Raw genomic sequence first — 15,510 nt, forward strand, 5'->3', positions numbered from 1 at the left:
AATTTGATGTGTGCGTGTGTGTGCGCTCGTGCTTTTGCTGCCAGTGCCTCCAAGTGCGCGCGTACGCTACGGTATGTGTGAAACACTACGAAAAAGTGTGACGGGTTGTGACAAAGTGACTCTGTGTGTGTGTGTGTGTGTGTGTGTGTGTGTGTGTGTGTGTGTGTGTGCAGAGAGAAGTTTGTCAATGAGCTAGAAAGCGAGAGAGAGCTTCTGCATCAGTTATTTGTCAGTGCCGGTGTTACACTTGGCTGAAAAGACCAGTCAGGAGAGACCAGAGCGCCTCCTCCCTAATGACACACTTTTCTCTGTGCACTCTGACTGACCTCGCCACACACCAACACAAGAACACAAACACACACAAACACAGTAGAAAGGTGGAAGCAATGTCACGGTATTGGAAACCTGTGTATTTCAACATTACAATAAAGAGGATGAATGAGCGCGTGCATAAGGGTATGCACAAAAATACATACTGTACGTATAGCAGCGCAGAACTGTGTCTAAAGCTACGGCAGCTACTGTGTGTGTGTGTGTGTGTGTGTGTATTATATATATATATATATATATATATATATATATATATATATTTATTTATTTATTTAAGTGAAGGTCGGCCCTGGTTGGATTCACAGTGAGTGTTCAACAAACCATTATGAGGCGCCACAGCTGTGGACCTCGCGCATGCATATTGTGTGGGTGTGTGTATTCGGCATTGTGTAAATCCAGCCCACTCACTAGCGACTCCTCTCATTCTACCGATAGCCTCTCTCTCGTGTCCTTTACAGAACTAATTTTCTCTTTCATGCCTTCGCTCCTCTTTATCGATAATACAAAAAAAAAAAAAAGTGGATGTATGCCTCAGCAATTACTCCACACAAGGATTCTGGAGTCTAACGCCGGACTGTATACTCAGCACAGAAAAATCCGCTGTGAGAGGATATTTTCATTTTATTTCATCTTTGGTCAGTACCAACGTGTATTAAAGTCATGGCTGAATTCTTTCTCATTTCAAATTCTATACAAGGGTTTTATGATGTCGAAGGACTGGACTTTAAATGGCTCACAATTGACACTGACTTTGAACTCGGCTGAGGTCTGGAAAATTGGGCCCGTCTCCAGGTTAAAAACGGGATCCTCGTGTCTGCTTCATGCAATATGTAGCGTGGCCTGCACACTACGTATCGCTAGCTGCTCCAAAGCTGGAAGAATTTACAAAGAGCTCATAGTGGAGATCATGAAAGAGCACTAAAAAGACTTTTCTCACCTCTTTTGTAGAAGGGAACAAGTCCATATTAAAAACAAGCTTGCAACAGAGGATTGTTTCATTTCTTAGTTCCTGTTTGATTAGAATAGGTGGTTAATATAAAATCCTCACTATGACAACCTTGCATTTGGCATCAATACAAAGCGCTTACTTTAATTTATACCATAGCAAAACAATTCCATACTTACAATAGGTTTAATGTATTTCACTAAATCGACCGCAGCAGCTTGAAATTAGACTTTAAATAAAAATTCATAAATGGCATTACAGTTTATTGTTGAAACAAACAATAACAGCACACATAAGCCAGTATTGGCTGTAATTGTTATTAATCTCTGGCTCTCTTCCTTCTATCCTGTTTTCCTTCTCTCACCCCAACCAATCACAGCAGATGGCCCCGCCCCTCCCTGAGCCTGGTTCTGCTGGAAGTTTCTTCCTGTTAAAAGGGAGTTTTTCCTTCCCACTGTCGCCAAAGTACTTGCTCATAGGGGGTCACATGAATGTTGGGGTTTTCCCCTTTATGTATTATTATATTATTATTGTATTACCTTACAATACAAAGCACCTTGAGGTGACTGTTGTTGTGATTTGGCGCTATGTAAATAAAATTGAGTTGAATTAATGTGTTACGAAGAGTTACTGTATTCAAATCACATGTTTTGGTGTGACTTTGGTGACGGTAAAGGAGCTCATTACAACACCAAATTTAATAACAACATCCATCCATCCATTCGCTTACCCTTATCAGGGTTGCAGCGCTGTCAGGGCCTATCCCAGCCACCACAGGCCTCAAGGCGGGGCACACCCTGGACAGGCCGCAATAACAAAGGTCCTTTAATGATCTACACAGGGGGCAGATAAAATAGAAGCTCCTGTCATGGACAGCATGGCTACAATCAGCTGTTTCTAAGGTAGATTCACTGAGGCGATCACTTTCAGGTCTGCAGAGTCCTAAAAGCACCTTGTACGTTACACCACTATGGTGAATGAGCCAAACCTAGTTACAGCTGCTCAACTGTGATTGGAACGTCTGTGTTCGTTGCAGGTTTTCAGTAAATGTCTTTTGCATTAATTTCCTCTCCTGTTTTTTGTTATATGAGTCTCTGGGGGGTAGAACAGGGGCATCGCAGTCCACTCAGGTGAGCGATGAAGCAGTTTACCATCTTTCCTAAGAGGTTAACAGAGTGGCCATTACACTTTACAAATCGTGGATAAAACATTTTAATGTGAACACACTCCTGACGGGGTAACTCCACTTTCTCCACTTTCTGAGAATCCTCAGAAAAATGGACCTGAAGAAGGAGCTGCTGACCGTCTTCTACCGCTGCTCCATTGAAAGTGTGCTGACATATTGCATCGGTGTGTGGTTCTCCAGCTGCACCACAGCACACAGAAAGGCACTCCAGAGGGTCATCAACATGGCCCAAAAAATCATTGGACATCCTCTTCCCTCCCTGAAGGACCTGTACAGCACTCGCTGTCTCAAGAGGGCACGCAGCATCCTACGGGACTGCACACACCCAGGACACCGGGTGTTTAAGCTGCTGCCGTCTGGCAGGAGGTTCAGGCTGCTGAGGTCCCAAACAAATAGACTCAAGGACAGCTTTTACAACAGGGCAATAGCTCTGATCAATGCAAATAGCTGACCTGACTGGATACCTCCCTGGACTTTTTAGGGGGAGGTAACAATGTTTAAAACGATAACAATAATATTTATATTTATAACAAGGTGCAATAATAATTAATGTGCAATAATAACAGTGTGCAATACACATACACTTATTCTTCTTTTTTATACTAAGTTAATATACTGTGTTGTGTTGTTTGTTACGTTGTGATGTGTCATATCGTGTCGTGTTGTGTTATATGTAGTGCCGACGTAGGACAGTTTTTCCAATTTCATTGTACTACTGTACTATGTATGACTGTGCAATGACAATAAAGAGTTATCTTATCTTATCTTATCTTATCTAACTGCAGCAATCACACCGAAGCATCATAAAAAAACAGCGAAATAAATAAATAAATAAAATAACAATAATAATATTAATAGATTCAGCACTTTGTTTATTGTATCATTTCCTCCCACTGTTCAAAGTTATCTGTTAGGCAAATCCATCGACATCAGCAGCTTTGAAATTGGTTTTATCTCCAAAATGACTAATGTGCATGTGGATGAGAGAGCCTGTACAATCAGGAGTGAATGTTAAATATATTAATATATGCGCCAAACAAACTCTGCCACGAAAAACAAGGGGGAGATTGAGCTGGTTACGTTTTCCCCGAGAGCAGAATGCAATTATGAAGAGTGTGTAGGACAAAGTAAATAAAGCAGGAAGACTGTGTGTGCTTGACAAGATGAATAATTTCCTTCCCAACTTCGCCGGACTTCACTTAATGCCGTTCTTATTTCTAGAGAGGGTTCATTCTGTTGAGATACAACTCGTGGCCACGGCTGAAAAGGTCACCCTCAATGCCACAGTGGAGTCTAATTACCATGTATTAAATGGCTCGACCCCACTTCATTTGCATCCGGCCCTGCCATTCTTCCCTCAGAAGTTGTTTGGGGCAAAGATCACTTTTGGCAATGCGCAGGCGGCGCTCCGGTGGGAACTCTGTGGAGCTCAGGAGAGAATTAGTAACCGCCGCTTCCTCCCGGTGTAGATGTGCTGCATTCTGATTTATGATTTTTTTTTTTTTGGTTCAAATAATCCAAAATGTTTGCAAAAATGATTTGACACGTGATGTGTCAAAACTCACAATTTTAAATTTATTTTAAAGCTAACTTTAGTATTTACTTTTAAGGGAATAAAATTCTAGTTTGTACATTAAACATTATGTAGCAGGCCAAATAAAATCAGACATGAATAGCTTGAGTTTATTAAATTATTATTAAAATCTATTATATTGCAGCATATGTCTAACTAAGCAGCTTGTTCTCTTTTCTTTAGAGATGTAACACATTTCGGGGTCAAATTTCAGACGTCACATTTGACATATTTGAAATCTTTACACTGCACACCAGAATCAAAGCTTTCAAATTCGAAGACTTTGTCAGTTACCGGCCAATAAATCGTTAAGCCGACCTTGAAGAACTTGGTGGATGTAAATCAAATATTCATTTAAACTTTTAGAGCCACCGTGTGTACAGACAGAACAACACATCAATGATTATAACCATCTGCCCAATAGGAAAATATCACAACCAGTATTTATTCTCCAACTTGATACAAAGTATATAAAAAGGCAAACATTGGCCACATCGGTGTGACAGCTCTCTTATGTACACTTGCATTCAGAGTTTCAAGGTAGGTGGCAGGTAGGTTGGTGGGAGTTCTTCAGTGAATTCATGCAATCAAAGACTGATTCATCATGCAGAGCAACATGCATGACTCCTTTTTGTTGAAGATGGCCCTTTATTACTCTGGCTTTATGTTTGGGGTTGTTAAAAACTGAATAGGGGTCCAATTAAAACACACTGAACTGAAAGAGTGACTACATTTCTAGTATGAGTTGAAAGCTTTTTTCCCCAGAGTACCGCACTTAACAGATGATATATGATTTCTATCCACTTGACTTCATATCACAGATTCTTTCAGTCTGAATCTCAACATCCAAGCGTAGTGAGAGCATGTGGTAAGCTCGGTTGTCACTCTGTCTTCGTCAGCTCAGTGTGAACTGAGGATGTCAGTCAAAATAGTGAATATGCTCAAATAGTGTGCTAACCCGTCATTTAATTAGAATGCACACCTCGGCTTCACCTAAGAGTTACATACAACGGTAATCCCTCCCGAGGATGCTTAATACAAGGAAGAGACACAAGGAAGACGGCCAATCAACAGACAGATCAGGTGTGTGATTGAGCCGTGTGTGATTGAGCCGTGTTTCTCACTGCGATTGTTGCAAACATCAGCTACTAAAGCCGCAATTATTTATTCAACCAATTACGCCCAAACTCCTGAGACAGGTCTAAACAGGCTGAGGGGTGGAGCCACTGGAACGAAGCGGAGGTGTTAGTGGGGTTAGCTGGTATAATAAAGTGCACATTTCACACAGCACATTGCATAGCCAAGAGCCACATTCAGGGCAATAATGCAATAATGAGGAAATTCAATCAGCAGTGCAGGCAGTGTCTTGACTACATGACTGCTGAATTCATCTGAGAGGTGCGCGGGAGCACTGCGGCGACACGCTTTCCCCATTTATTACCGTAAATGTTAAGCTTTTACTACAGCCCGCGAAAGAAATCAAAACTGAGCTCAGGAGTGAAGTAAATATAAATTTAAAAGTATCGATTAACGCAGCCCACAACACACAGCTCTGCGGAGGCCACTTTAGTGTCTCTTATTGTTCGGGGTATCGGGCATTGAGCGAAAACTCAGGGGCTGCCGGTGAAAGCTAAAGCTCGCCGAGTGGAAATTTGAAGGGTTTCCTTTTAAAAAATCCACAGAGCCGCCGAAGCCAAATGAAAGTACACACACTGTTCCACGTTATTACTTGTCACAAGGAAGCAATAAGTAGGAGAGATTTACAATAGGCAGAATAATACGTGCTAATATATTCGCGTTCCACCGGGCCTTTAGTTTGGAAATCTTCTTATAAAGAGTCTCTACATTTCCAAATGACTGCAGTATGAACAGTTAATGGACAATATTGGATTTAATCAACCATGGAGCACAAGTCTGGATGAAACACTAACAAGCGAGAGAGATGTACAAGTTTAAACTCTTGCATCCTGTTAGTTAGTTGTGATTTAATGATATCCCCCCCCTCAGATCTGAAGCCCCCACGCCTGAAATCAAAGAGCATAATTCTTTGGCAGGCCGGCCCTGATTGGAAAAACGCACAGGGGCCGTTAGGCTACACTCGCAGGTTGGATATCCTCAGGCTATTTCGCTGTTTCCTTTTTTTCTTCTTCTAAATAGCTTCTTATGGTCATTTCTCTAAATGACAGTGAAGTATTATCATGGACCCAGGGATTGACATTACTTCTAGATACCGAGCCCTATCAGCCTTTTCCAGTTATATAGCCCGGTTCTTGAGTGCATTCCTAGGAAACGCTCGTTTTCCCAGGCTGAAGTTGAACTCGTGCAACATACTGACATTTAAAAGCTGCACATCTTAGCATTGCTTTGCCTGCTTATTAGTTTCCTCCACAGTTTACACGCATAAGCAAAAAAAAAAAAAAAAAGCCCTAAAATAGTGGGAAATGCTTCCATTTTTCTTGTTGAGCCGCAAAGGGATTTCTGTGTTAATTAGAGCCGTTATGGTGACGGCTCTGAAGCTGGACGGCGACTATTGTTGCTGCTCTGTGGCCGCAGAGATGGAAAATGGAAAAAAAAAAGAAAGTGCATTTTTGTGTAGCACACAGAAGAGAGAGAGAGAAGGGAATAGAAAAAAAAAGTCTGATGAAAGGTGGTTTTCAGCGTCCATTATTTTTGTTACAGTTTATGAATATCTCAGGAGATGAAAGAAATAAGGCCTGAGGGAGCAGCAGATGGAAAAGCTCCATCACATCTCGAGAGGTACAAACACCGACTCTCTTTCTCTCTCTCTCACACACACACACACACACACACACAGTGTGAAGTACACAAGTCATGCATAGGTGGAGATGCACACGGGGATTTTCAATTTGTAATCAGACCCAGCGTGGCGAACTCTCAACATTCGCCTTCGCTGTCCTCCTGTATTTGGCATCAAAGTTTCGCTCCGCCATAAAAGCCAAATTCTCTATGACATAGTGGAGATTACTCTGTCGAAAATGCAATCAGCCAAAGCCTGCCTCAAGTGCTGATGAATTACCGTGGCTTAGGAGAAGACAATGACTTGTCAGTTTTTGTGCCGATTGGCTACGATGAGGGACACGCACAAAAGGGAAAAAGGTCACAGTGCGAGCCCGCGACCCGAAAATCGTGACAGATCGGCAATCTTGAATCTTTAACTCCAGATCTGTCCGTGCACGTACTGAATACTTCTGCATTTTGAATCCAGAAACATCCAGCCTCCATAGAAACCGACAACAGTACTCTTATGTTGTTCTGATTTCATCTAAAACATTATTATAAACATTATGTGAAACTTGCGTCCTTTATTTCCTTCCTGTTGCAAACTGCATAATTTTTTCCTGTTCTTCATGTCCCCCCCTCAAAAAACCCCATGTCTTACGCTGATATCAGAATTGTTGATACATTGAATCTAGTGTAGTACGTATTAATCTTTTTGTGTCATTGTCAAAGTCAAATAAATATATATTTTTTAAAGATCTCAAACAAATAAAGTGCTTATCTCTCACTCACTAACATATTGATTTAAAGTTTGGAGATGATCCAGTGGAAACTAAAGCTTTATACTAATTCATGTGACCCTGACCTTTGACACATGACCTTAAAGTATAGCATCTTGTATTTTATTATGTTTACCTTTTCGAGCAGATCGGACTAAAATCGTCGGCTTCTTTAAACTGTGAAAACTTCAGATTTTAAAATACATTCATGCAGTGTGTGATTTTGATTATGCATGCGAACAATGAAGGTCAGGGTTAATTGCTTAGCCAACCCAGGTCCTCGTTTCCCCCAAGGCCCAGTGTACTGTTGTGAAGTTTGAAGACGATCGATTAAATAAATAAAGTTCTTGTGACCTCAACCCAAGTTTCACCAAATTTAAATCAGCTTGAGCTCTTTGGTATCTACAACCACAAAATTTGAAAATGATAACTTGAAAAAAGTGGATGCTAGTCTGCTAACAAACAGACAGACAAACGGCACAGATAGACTATGTGCACGTTAGCATATGCTACTTCCGGTGCAGAAACTCCTGTGGGGAGCTTTGTTTCCGGTGTCCTAGTCGCGCCTTGTTTACAGTCCAAAACAAGTTAAGCAAATGAATGAATCAAGCGGCGATTTACATTTCTATAGATGTCTTGGGCATTTACCCAATATATCTGTAAATGATGTTCATCGACTTGTCGATATTTTTTCCCCGCGCCTCAGAGCAAAAGAGAAAAGGGATTCAAATGTTATATTTCTCAGCTGTCCCTCGTTTATCGCGGGTGTCATGTTCTAAAAACAACCCGCGATAGGTGAAATCAAGTAGCCAATTTTATTTTTTGACGGTGCAAAACGTTTCGTGGACATCGTGGACATACAGCACTGCACTGCACTTCAGAGTCACACTGCTAGCGATCGATGCAGCGATTCTGTACTGTACAGGAGAGACGTCACGGAGGAGATCGTCTGCAGCGATCAGGACGCAGGACACAATGTGATGTAAAAAAAAACAAAACGTGCAAACTTGCACTAAAAAAATCTGCGAAACAGCGAGGTGAAAGGTGAACCGCGTTATTAGCGAGGGACCGCTGTAATTTTGAAGGTAAGTCACAACATACCCTTCGTAAATACTAATGTATAGAAACCCTTACCAGCAATCATTCATTTTTTGTACTTGACTAGCTGATATCGACATAACGGGAAACATCTGGTTTGACTATTCTTCACCTGTAGTTTGAATGCTGAACATTTGCCTGTTTGAATCATGAGACCAGTCACTATACAGAGATGTGCTTCTGAATGTGGACGATGTGTCTTCTGCTGCAGTGATGCAGTTCTGCTTGTGTTGAGTGATGTAAACAACTGATCGATCTACACTCTTTAAACGTCAAAATTGATCATTAGATTTTTTATGAAACAACAGCGGTGAGTGTTCCCACCTTCTCCTCTTTGTAACTTAACGCGATCTTTCCGTTTTAGAGTTTTGGACATGATTTTGGAGGATATCTTCGCAGTAGCGATTGACCGCAAAGTAAAGCTACCGGAAATGTACAACCCCACATCCGGTCTCAAACCAGGAAGTTAGCATTTTCTCGTGCACAGGGTCTATTACAGGAAGAAAAATAAGCATTACATACGCTGAGGTGATATCAGAATGTTTGTTTAGAAGTTCTGCATAAACCGTCTGTTGCTTTGATGCAACATGCTGGGGTTTTTTTGTCTTTCTGCACATTTATTCATACAGGATGATATGAAATGATGATCAATATTCCCTTTAAACTGTGCTTTCACCACGGTGAGCGTTACTTTTCAAACTCAGCTTTCACCCTTCGCCGCTGCGTTGAATAGGAGCTAATTTGCTTGAGGAAACGGCTCGAGTGATCATAAAAATCATTTTACTTCAGGCGTGCTCGTGTAAGAAGTTGATTGCAAATAAAGGGATATGATCACAGTGCTGAAAGGATCGGGCTCGAAGTCATTTTAAAGTCAAACTAAAACACAAGTCCCAGCCAATCAAAAAAAAAAAACATCAAACACACAAAGTCACCGGCAGCATATTTTCTATACAAGAAAAACAAGAATACCCGTCATTCTTTCACCCGTCGTTATTAACCTTTTCACTCGTCCTCCGTCATCCCAGCTTCCTTAGTCACCTTTAATAAGGTTGCGGCAGAGGAAGATAATTGTGCAGTCGCCCACACAGGAGGCCACTTGAAGACAGAAACAGAAAGGGCCACGGGAAAACACTGCGAGCCAACTTTTCCTGAGTCGGTTGAGACGGTCTGAATTATGAAACCCCTGAACCGCCGCCGGATCAGCTGTGAGTGCCGTTTACTTTCTACGCCGCGCCGTCAATAGCAGGTCACGGCTTTTTACAGGCTATAGCGAGCATATTAAGGATGTTGTCTGAAAATAGCAGATTGCACTAACAGGAAATTGCTCCTCGACAGTGAAGCGCAGCAAGCTTACTGCAATTTGTGTTTTCTGTTAATGTCCTGCAACTTAATATTAAGAACAATGTGATTTTCACAGGAAAGCAGTGACCCGCGATTTACAGCACACCTGAAGTAAAACATAAATATGCTAACATGCAGATTTCCACGATTTCTCATGTTACTGTTCAATGTCTGTGATTACAACAACAACAACGTGCCCTGCTGAAGACTCCTTCATTAATAGAAATGCTGCTAGCAATGAACAATTCCTTTTTAAAAATTGATCTTTTGCTGTTACATCCCATTAAAAATGGATGAGGCGGGGGCGGTGGTGGGGTCACCGGCAGCCGGTGTTGTTTCAGCTTCAGCTGGAAACTGAAAATAATCCGAATCGTCGCAGGGCAATGCAAGAAATCAGAGTCTCATGTGGCCTCCTTTTTCTCTTTTCTTGTATCATACTCCAGCAGTGAAGTGCCGAGTCTCCCATGCTGCCTGTCAGCCTCCATCCATGTTAATACTCTGGGGTACGGTTTGATTCTCTGTGGCTGAAGAAAGGCACACAGTGAAGTAGGAGGAAGCATGTTTCCAGGCCTGTGCCCTGGAAACGGTCATTAAATAGTCATGGGTCCCTGTGCTGAGCTATGCCGTGCCATGCTAGGCTGAGCTGGGCTGCTTCAGCATCACTGGTCATGTAATGCTCATCGCTGCAAGGGGTCAGGCAGAGTGCAAGGCTGCTACTCGGTTACGGGACCGGTTTGTCTGCGCTTACATGAGAGTCTCTGCGCACGCCACACGGGCGCGCGCGCGTTTACCTCGCTTCGAGCCGGCTGGTTTGTCTGCTTTGAGTAAGGTCGCATCACGGTCACTGAGCGGTTTGACACGTCACGCAGATGGGAGATGGGCTCTTCTTATGTGTTTTTTGGAAAGGCTATCTATCTTGTCTTTTTTGTGAGCACGCGTGTTGCTACATATTCTTCTCTGAGTGGGTGTATGTAAGCTGTGAAGGTCACCAAGCAAAGCATATGAAAGTGGAAGAACCCTTTGAGGTTTTATCGGGTGATAAGAGTGTGTGTGTGTGTGTGTGTGTGTGTGTGTGTGTGTGTGTGTGTGTGTGTGTGTGAGAGAGAGACAGAGAGAGAGAGAGAGAGAGCGCTACCCTTTGCAGTGCTCCACTGTGGAAGCCAAATGAGACCCGACTGTAGACTGGAAAGGCTTCAGCGATGTGTTCTTGATGTTTGGTTTTCTGTCACACTTTTTTTTTTCCTCCTGTAACAGCTCACAAAGGAAGGCACTCAGCTCAGTTTTAAAAAATCCATGGTGTGTGTGTGTGTGTGTGTGTGTGTGTGTGTGTGTGTATAAGAGTTCAGTTCTGTCACAGAGGAGCGTAAAATACAGCTAGCCACAATGTAACTAATATCAGCCAGGTTGGCACACTATTACTTTTTGCACAAACTTTTGATTACCTTTGGTTGGTCAATGTTTTAACGTGTCCTAGACAAAAGCAAAAATGATGTTTCCTAAAAATCTAATTTTAATTTGCTCTCTTCCATACTCAACTTGTTAGCCTCTCAATTTGGCACAGACAGCTCTGCTCGCCAGGTCTGAAGCCGGCCCAGTTCGGCTTTCTGCTCTGGATTTCTCTCTTTTTTGCTCTCATTAGTTCTCCACACTCTGGACTCTCAGCCGAGTTAAGCTACAATTCCCACAGAGCTTCACACATCCTGCAAACTGCCCTGGTCTCTCTTAGCTGGACCGACGTTGTGGATGTTACTACAACATTGGTTTGGGTTTCAACACCACCTAGATGCTATTATTAAACCTTCTAGCAAGCAAAAGCTTGTGATCAAGAATTACTCTCTACTTCCTCCATAATGATTATAATGAAACAAAATGAACAACAATAAAAATCTGTCCACCCACGGTTCAGTTCTGCGACTGTACTGTGCTCAGTTTTGACCAGGGCGATGACGCCGGAGTTCAACCATGTTTGCTGGGTTCACACACTCCCCCGCTCTGCCCCGACTCGACATCCCATCCGTGGCCCGTTCAGCCCTGCAGTAATTAATCATCTTTTATCTAACGACAGCCGCCTATATATTCATCGACCCGTCACATCTAGCTAGCTCAGGCTCCTTTTATAGCAGTGTTCATATCAAAACGTGTTGCTAAGCAACCTGGCATGCACAATTTTTGTTTTGCATTCATTTCTTTGAAGTCTTATCGACGTCCACGGTGGATCTAGGTACAAGTTATGATTTTTTTTCTTTTTATCCCACATCCGAAAATTAATTATAAGACAAATAACCATTTTAGAAAAAGTCAAAATATCAGATAAAAGGGTTTTATTTTAAGACACGATTTTTCAAAATGCCAAGCAGAAGCAGTTCTGAAGAAGCTTCTCGGATGAGAGGTGAAACGTCTTCAAGTAACTTAAAGAAGTCCAGACGCTTTTCTTTGCAAGCTCCTTTGACAAGCAGTTCTAGTTTTTAGAAATAGTTATATAGTAGCTGGTTGATTAATAATAATAATGCAATCAATTTGTCTGTGAAGGTTCTCAGTCCACAACAGCAATCAATTAATAATTCTTAATTGGCAGCCACACTGAGGTCAGGCTGACTTTCGTCACTTGGACGTGGAGTGACGGATAACTTCATCACTTGCTTAAGTTTGTGGTTTTGCCCATCTTTGGCATTACTGATCGTGGCTCAAGAGTTGGGCGTTCGTCTTGTAATCGGAAGGTTGCCGGTTCGAGCCCCGGCTCCGACAGTCTCGGTCGTTGTGTCCTTGGGCAAGACACTTCACCCGTTGCCTACTGGTGGTGGTCAGAGGGCCCGGTGGCGCCAGTGTCCGGCAGCCTCGCCTCTGTCAGTGCGCCCCAGGGTGGCTGTGGCTACAATGTAGCTGCCATCACCAGTCTGTGAATGTGTGTGTGAATGGGTGGATGATTGTGTATAGTGTAAAGCACTTTGGGGTCCTTAGGACCAAGTAAAGCACTATACAAGTACAGACCATTTACCATTTTACCATTTGAATTCCCATGCCAACTTCTTTTCCATGCCTTGTAATGTCCCTTCCTACCAGCCAGTGATATAGCCCTAAATCACAACAACAGCTGCCTCTAGGTGCTTTATATTGTGAAGACCCTGCAGTAATACAGACAAAACCCCAAACAATCAGATGAACGAGCACTTTGGCAACAGTGGGGAGGAAAAACTCCCTTTTAACAGAAAGAAACCTTCAGCAAAACCAGGCTCAGCGAGCAGCAGCCATCTGACATCTTTGTTTATTGATAAATAAAGCACTAAAATAGTCGTGACAATCTTTAATTTTTTTCTTTTTTGCTTGTTTGTTTCTGTAGCAGCGCAAAACCAAACAGAGAAGCAGAGAAAAAATTAAAAAACTGGAAACACACAATGCTTCAGCTTCTAATTGGCTGATTAAAAATTAATGAGGTATTATGGCATGTTTTTCTGCACTGAACATACAACTTGACGATCCTCCTCATGCCTGAGGGCAGGCATTTTATGCACTCAACATATACCAGCAAGATCTGAATCAATGGAGTGACGAATGACTTCCAACACACTGTAGACTCAGCAAATGTTAAATATTCTCATTAGCTTGCTGAAAGATCACTCCAGCAGCAGTGCTGGTGCCCTTAACGGTCTGAGCCTCCGGCGGTCCAAAACAACCCCCACCCAACACCACCACCAGCACACTTGTGTTCTCTTCTCCTCCCACCAGCATCGCCCTTCTTCTCTTTTCGTCTCAATCCATCGGTTGTGGGGCTTACATTGGCAGCTCCGAGGCAATATTGGCATCAGAGCTGCCATACGTGTCTCTGTCAAAGCAGAAGCAGCGGGGCATCAAAGACGGACAGACACCCGATATGTTGTAACTGCTGTTCCCCTGTGGGACGGATGATCCGGGTTGTTAGCACGGAGTTTCAAGATTAACCGAACCAGCTGTCCTAACAAAATGCTGCAACTTGACTTCTGCTCAACCTTCGGCTTCTGCTGTATCACCTATCACTTATAATTCAAACAGCTGTGTCCCCGAAACCATTAAAAGACAACTGAACCGTGTCCTCTGTTTATCAGGTTTTCCTCTCCGATCTTGAAAATAAAACAGGTAACGCAAGACGCGTTTGGCTCGGCAATATTGAGCTGCCAGCAGCGGGTGTGTTAAGGAGAAGGGTCTGGGATAAGGAGAGGAAGGAGGAGAAGAGACAAGCAGAGCACAGAGCTCAGGGCAGAGGTGGCTTTCGGCCATCCATCTCCGGTTTCAGGATTCAGAGAGTGCTGACAGGTCTGGGTCCCCCGGCACAGGCCTCTGGGCTGTAACCACGGATACCCAGACAAACCAAGAGCTGTCACTCAAGCAGTACTAGCTAGAGAGAGTCACAGGAGATGTGAGAACAGGATAGCCAGACACCAGGGGTGTGTGTATGTTCTTATACCTCTGTATGTGTGTGTGTGCTGCAGATTGTACAAAAGGAAGGACAGTGTTGGTCTAGTGAGATATCATCAGTCACTCTTGGGAAAGACACACACACAGAAGACACACAGCAAACAAATTCTTGATACTGGAGAAGGTTTTGTGAAACTCCGGCTTAGACACACACAGACATGCTGATAATAGCAAACTGCCACTTCATGAATTTTGCAGCTGTCTAAATCTCCTTGACATTTTTATAAAAGCATTCTCCTCTGGCAAAGCGCCACTGTGCTTCTCTTAGAGACAAATAAAGAACGGTGCAAATTAAGACAAAGTTGGTAATGGCTAAAAAGTGTGAACAATCAGATCCAATGTCAGGGCAGAAAGGAGGTTAATAAACATGCACGCTTTAAAATGCGAGAGCTTCATTGCGCGGCTGTCTCTAAGAAACGTATGTTAGTGTTATTTTTAAGGTTTTTTCCAGCACGTACGCTGTAGATCTGAGGATCCAACAAGAAAAATACAGAAACAATGAAACCATAAAGAAAAGAACAGAGCACCTGCATATTGTGTATACAAACTAGTGAACTGTGTGTAGCAGAAACATAAAAATAAATTATTTAAATCTCAACCTTGGTTTTTTTTATTTTCTCCCCTCTTCTTTGTTCTACACCATGCCATTGATTTCTCCTGGTGGCAAAGAGTGGGATGCATGAAGGTTAGACACACACACTATGTAGATAAATGACTCCTCAGCTCCAGAGTTTGATCCAAATGAAGCAATGATGTAGCTCACTGGCCCGGGCCCACACTGAAGTGAAACAGTGTGCTAGTAAAAAAAAACGTGAGCGAGGTGGGTCAGAGTGTGTGTGGGGGGAGCTGGGGGAAAAAATCCCTCCTAGTACGACTCATGGAGGGGAAAAAAACAACAAAAAAAGACAACTTTGTTTACAAGATCAAATCTGTGGCACGGCAGAAACAGTTACACCTAACTGAGCCTTGCTTACCTTGCAAATTTGATTAAATGGCAGTTTGCGCTTAGTGTAGCTTCTGATGCCGGCCTCTGTGTAGCACGTTCTATTAAATCAAGAACAAGAAATCT

The 15,510-nt window shown here is 42.7% G+C and overlaps 1 protein-coding gene across 4 annotated transcripts in view; it reads right to left on the reverse strand.

The window, feature by feature from the left end:
• klhl29 (kelch like family member 29) overlaps nt 1–15,510 on the reverse strand; it is a 256,161-nt gene that overhangs the window by 193,771 nt on the left and 46,880 nt on the right. For 2 of the 4 annotated variants that reach the window (XM_080882501.1, XM_080882502.1), the window contains one exon: nt 2,007–2,109. The exons of the other annotated variants lie outside the window; for them this stretch is intronic. The gene's annotated coding sequence lies outside the window, so the exon portion shown is untranslated. The remainder of the gene's footprint in view (nt 1–2,006; nt 2,110–15,510) is intronic. 4 annotated transcript variants of the gene reach the window in all.

This window comes from Rhamphochromis sp. 'chilingali' (assembly GCF_963969265.1).
Source record: "Rhamphochromis sp. 'chilingali' genome assembly, chromosome: 5".
NCBI classification, from domain to species: Eukaryota; Metazoa; Chordata; class Actinopteri; order Cichliformes; family Cichlidae; genus Rhamphochromis; species Rhamphochromis sp. 'chilingali'.